The sequence below is a fragment of the Mus pahari genome, chromosome 3 (genome assembly GCF_900095145.1).
Source record: "Mus pahari chromosome 3, PAHARI_EIJ_v1.1, whole genome shotgun sequence".
Lineage (NCBI taxonomy): Eukaryota > Metazoa > Chordata > Mammalia > Rodentia > Muridae > Mus > Mus pahari.
The window spans coordinates 67910302-67916301 of NC_034592.1; positions in this window are offsets into that span (position 1 = coordinate 67910302).

Here is a 6000-nt window from a genome sequence, read left to right on the forward strand (position 1 = left end):
ACATACAGTCTAAGTACTAAAAATCACAATAAAATGGCTCTCTGTTCCAAAGGAGAGGGGCTTTAGAAGAAATCAAATCTGCTAATAACTTGAACTCAGATTTCCATCTTCTTGGTAATATGTTTCCTGAACCATCCATTCTATTTCATTGTACAGTGACAGTATGGGGTGTTTTCAAATCCTACATATATTCTGGTATATAGAAATGTAGGTGACTTTTGTATGTTATCCTTGAACCCTCCCACGTTGACATCATCGTTTTCAAGCTTTGGGGGCATTCTGTTGCTGCTTTAGTAGGATTTTTTTCATATACAAAAGAAGCTTTGGGTCATTGTCATGTGTCCTAAATGATGTTTATTGCATTCTGATGACAATTTCATTGCTCATTTTCCTGGTCATAAAATAATGAATTTGATAAAACACATTTGGCATTATATATAGACTCATATCAGGTTCAACATGCAGTGTTACACAGTAACAGACCATGAGCCAAAAATCAACTAAACAAAAATTCGGTTTTCTACTTTTATACTGATTATTACTGTAGCTGCACACAGTAACTAAAGCTGATTAGCATATTTCAGTCTCCTTGCCACCTCTGTTCTTGTTTTCACGGAAGATTCCTACTAAAATACAGCCTATTTCAATCAGACCCCACTAAAATTTTTCTTGATCCCATACAATAAGTCTGTAAAAGAGTGTTTGTTTCATTTGATTGTGAGTCATGAAACCATAGCAAATAGCTGTGAAGAGAATGAGCATGAAAGAAATGTTATAACACAAAAATTCAGGAACGAATCTTATGGTGAAACTTTTATGTGTTTCCTTCTCTTTCCTATTTTTTTTTTAATTAAATGACAGTTTGTAGGAATCAAGCTTCTTTAGCTGATAGAGCAAACGTAGTACACAATTTAGCTGAAATCAAAAGGTCTTCATTACTCATATGATTGGAGGTCCCCCACACAAAATTATCTCAGGCTATGCTGGACCTAGGGGATGGGTAATTGCTGATATGAATTCTTCTTTATTATTCTAATGAGGTAGCACATGAGACCTGATGTTTATTAAGGAGCAAGAATTAAATTATCAATTTGTTAACTTTTTGCTTCAAAAACCTCCCTGACAATATATTTCTAATGTAAGAGAGCTCAACAAATGTTTCCTTTAAAAAGTATGATAACATTTATCAGTACAGAAAATATAAGTGCTGGGCTTGAGAAAAGGGCATGAATTCCTCATTTTAATGTACTTTTTGTTTTGATTTTTCTGTGCTCCTTTTACTGTGGCTAGTCATATATAAAGAAATCATATTGCTGCATCATTGGCAGTTTCCATGCTGAAGATACCAGCTCTTGGCTGAAACGACAGCCTTAGCTGTGACCCAGTGACTAGTAGAGTGCTCTTGATACCTTATGTGCAGTATCCAGGCAGCATTAGAGCAATAGAAGTTCTCTCTTGAACTCATCTTCCAACCTTAACCTGTCTGAAGCCAAGTTTGGAAGTTGAAAACTGAAGCATTTGGAGCATTTGACAGTTCTAGAATTTTCCTCACTCCTAACATCCACAAATGAGCATGAGCATCGATTTATCTTTACCATTAAAACAACATGGTTTTCCAACTGCACCTTGGGATACATAATGTTTCCTCAACGACTGCTAAAACAGTTTTCTTTCCATTTTTCTTTTCTTCTTTATTGAAAAAGTACATTGTTTTCTCATATATTATATCCTGATTATTGTTTTCCCTTACTTTTTTTTTCAAGACAGGGTTTCTCTGTATAGTCCTGGTTGTCCTGGAACTCACTCTGTAGACCAGGCTGGCCTCGAACTCAGAAATCGGCCTGCCTCTGCCTCCCAAGTGCTGGGATTACAGGCATGCACCACCACTGCCTGGATTTGTTTTCCTTTTCTTTATGCTTCTTAGTTTGTCCCCACATCTCCTACAATCCAGATCCACTCCTTTTTCTGTCTCTTTAGAAAAGAACAGACTTCTAACAGATAGCAACAAAACAAAACAACATAAAATATCAGATAAAACTAAAATCATTAGAGCAGTACTGGATTAATCAACCCAATAGAAAGAAAGGAGCCCCAAGATCAGGCATATGAGTCAGAAACTCACTCAATCACACACTCATGAGTCCACAGAAATACTAGTGGTGAAAGCTCTAATAAATAGACAGAGGACCTCAGGCAGATATGAGTTGACCCTGTGTTTGCTGCTTTAGTGTTTGTGAATTCATATGAGCTTGCTCAATTGATTGAGAGGTTCTTTTTCTCATGATGTCATCCAACCCCTCTGAATTTTTCCACCTCCTCTTTAAAGATTCCCTGTGCTCTGAGGGGAGGGGTTTAACGGAAGCATCCAATTTAGAGCTCTGGGTTCCAAAAATTCTCTTTTCTCCGAGTTACGTCTGTGTCTCTGCCTCTGTTCCATACTCCTGTAGGAAGAAGCTTCTCCAAGGATGGCTGAATAAGACACGGATCTATGATTATAGCAGGATATCATTGGGAATCATTTTATTGAAACTTTTTTGGGGGAGGAGTGATTAGTTCTAACCTGTGTCCTTGTTCTATATAGTTTCTGGTTCTTTGTCATCCAAGCAGTGTTGGTTTTAGGTTCTGTTGCATATAGTTGGCCTTAGATCAGATCAGACATTTGTTTTTTACTCCCACAAGGTTTGGAACATTACCTTAGCATATTTTTGCAGTGAAAACAGACAATGAGTTAATGATTTTGTGGTCTGGCTTAAGTCTTAACTGTAGCTGCTGAAATAATTTTTCAGCCATCAAGTCAGGTGCAAATGTTCTTCTGTACTTTTCCAGAGAGGTCTGAGACCCAGAATTGGAATGAATGCCCTTCAATATTTGACACATCTTTGACTGCTCTACGATAACATTTCACTATTAGATTTCCATAGATGTTTTGAAGGTTCACTCTTGTTACACTAATGATTTTCATATCAAACTATGACTATTCAAATTACTTTTTGATTGGTACCCACTTTACCGAATATATAAGGGCAGTGTAGAAAACTCCTAAAGAATGATTAAGTCCTGGGAAAATATAATATAAGTAGTAATATGATTCACTGATTTGAAAGAGACCATTAAATTAAAATTTCAGATCATGTAAATATGAACTATTCTCTTTTAAAATATTATTGGAATAATATCGCAATAAATTAATTTCAACAGTAAATCATAATTATAGATTAACAATGCTAGATTTTTATATTTTCTTCCCTTTGGAATGGCATGCTAAGAGTGCTTCATTTTATCCAATTAAATGCAGAATGGAATAGAATAAGTATTAATGAATAAGGTAGCAAGATAAGAGAGGAAGAGAAGCAGATGGGAGGGAGGAGAGGAGAAAAACAAATACACAAGGGGACAAAAGGAGAAAAGTAAAAAGGAGATGTAATGGAGAGAGAGGATAAGAACCCAAGCCCAATTGTTAGTTCTTGTGATAACTTTGTTGAATAATGTTTGAAACGATACTTTTAAAACAAACCTTAGTAGAAAAAATAGTGAATTTTTGTGAGTTTTTAAACTTTTTAATAATTTCCCTTCATTTTTGCTGTTTCTATTTCATTTGAAAACCATCGGTTCCATAGGTATTTGAAAATCATGTCATTATTTTATTTGGTAATATAATAATTGAATATCTTTTGGACTTTTCTAAAACATAGAAAATAATTGTGACCCTTTAAAATGCAATGTGAGGAGCTTATTGTCAAAGGACAACAAAAAGTTATGGAAGAGAAAATCATTTATATTCTTATTTTAATTAAGAATCTCAGTAAAATAATAGATAAGCATGCTATTTTTATATGTGCATAATGTGAACATCATGAGGCCCTTCGTGAGAGGCCCACAGACTCAAAAGGCAGAAGCCAAATACCTCGAACCTATTTCTTTTCAAACCTGTAGCATAACTAATGTGCTTCTTTGTTTTTAAGAAATACTCAAAGCCACCTCTTAAGTTAACATCAGAAAATGATATATTAACTTCTTTCTCAACAGATAAAATTTCTTTGGAAAATATTATCAATAACTTTGGCCACGTTCTGTGTGGACAAATAATAAACTCATTAGTGGTAGCAGAGAATAGATTAATGATTTTCTAGAGTCTGGAATCAGGCGTATAAAGCAGCTTCAGAAGAAGCAAGAGTGATAACTTAAATGATAACTTAGTGGGTTAGAAGTCTTGCCCTTCTGGAATCTTTAACATAGGAAACAGAAAATATGAATAAATTATATCTTTGCCTTGAAGTTTACTTGGAAGATAATTTAAAACCAAATAAATCCATACATATGGCAATTGTTCCAGTTGGTTCATATGTAGCTGACTTCAGAAATGCTATATTCTATATTTGATTTAATAAATTATAATTTATTAAAGCATCTATTATTACATACTTAAGACATTGTTCAGCTCTCAAGAAATATTGTAACTGATCAGATACTTGTCTCACATTTGTTTACAGTCACAAACTAGATATACCTACCCCACAAACCCACACCCACCTACCCACACACTCCCACACAAACAAAACAAACAACAAACAAACAAACAAACAAAACCCTAAAGAAACAAGAACTTTTGAACTGGAATTACATTTACAAAAGAGAGCACATTGATTCTTTTTTAAAGACTTGATTGACATTTAAAATACCCCTCTTCCTGAAAGACCACAAATGACAGGACTGATGAATTGGGACAGTGAAATTTTCATCGGATTTGTTTTAGATTCAACCACATATTATCAGTGCTTCCTATGAACTGATTCTTCCTGAAGGACGGAGTGTTCTTCTGTTAGTCCATTTCACATTGTCTGGGGGGGAAAAAAAATTAGCCAGTTTGTTTACATCCAACCTAAATTCACATTCCTCCTTAAATCCCACATAACTTTCCTCCTGTTTTGGTTTGGAATTTTCATTCTTGGTACACTGTTAAATTTGCCCAAACAAAGGAGATTTTGAGTATATGTATCATTTCCCTCTTTACATTTTAGTAATTATGTTTGCAATTATAATTTTGAGTTTCACTGATATCTGAAGACATTGTTTCTTCAATAAAATTGAGAAATGTGTTTATAAAATAATTTTTGATAATTTTTATATAAAAAGGTAGGTGTTGGCATTGCCTGAGCTGATGATATGTCACTCCTGGCAGTCTTGGTCATGAGCTCTCCCATACGACTGTGTTTATTATCCCATGTATCTGAGTCATTTCTGTGTCTTGTGATCTGAGAATGAGTAGTTTATAAGTGATTGATATTTAATATTCTCAAGGCAAGTCTGGAGAAATCATGGCTGCATCTCCTGACCTTATGTAGACGGTCTTTGTGTGGCATTATCCTATAGTGACAAAGAGCTAAATTGGATTTTATGAAACAGACTCACTCTCAGATAACCATTGAACTCTATAAGCGATTTAACCATTTTAGTTTATTTAATCATCTCTTAAAGTTTCCATGGGGTTATACCATTGAATACCTCACACTAAGGCCTATACTTCATCCAGATTGGGTGACTCTGACTGCATTCAGAGATGAACTCATTCTTGAATTGATAAATTGGCAACTAGCTTTGCCAATTCCCTTAGAAAATTCTAATGAGAAATTTCTCTGTGTTGGCTATCCAAAGTCAAGTAGCTATGCTGAACCTAGGAAGCCTTTCTTTCCTGTTTATATAGGATGTTCAGTAATGTGGGATACTGGTTTCATAGCTCGACTGTTGCTCTCCTTTTATACCAAAGGTATATCTTTGTGAACGTAGTTCTCAGTTTCACTGAGAGCAACTCTCATGTTAATGGTAGTATAGAATGTCTACTCCAAAATAGCTATCTCACTGTAACATACGTTACAACAATTGTTTTTGTATGTTATTATAAGAAGGTTTTGGCCTCTCTATTATAATTCAATTAGCAGGAGCCACAGAAGTAAAAGGAATTATATAAACTTAGTGACTTTATCTTTACTATATGATGAAATT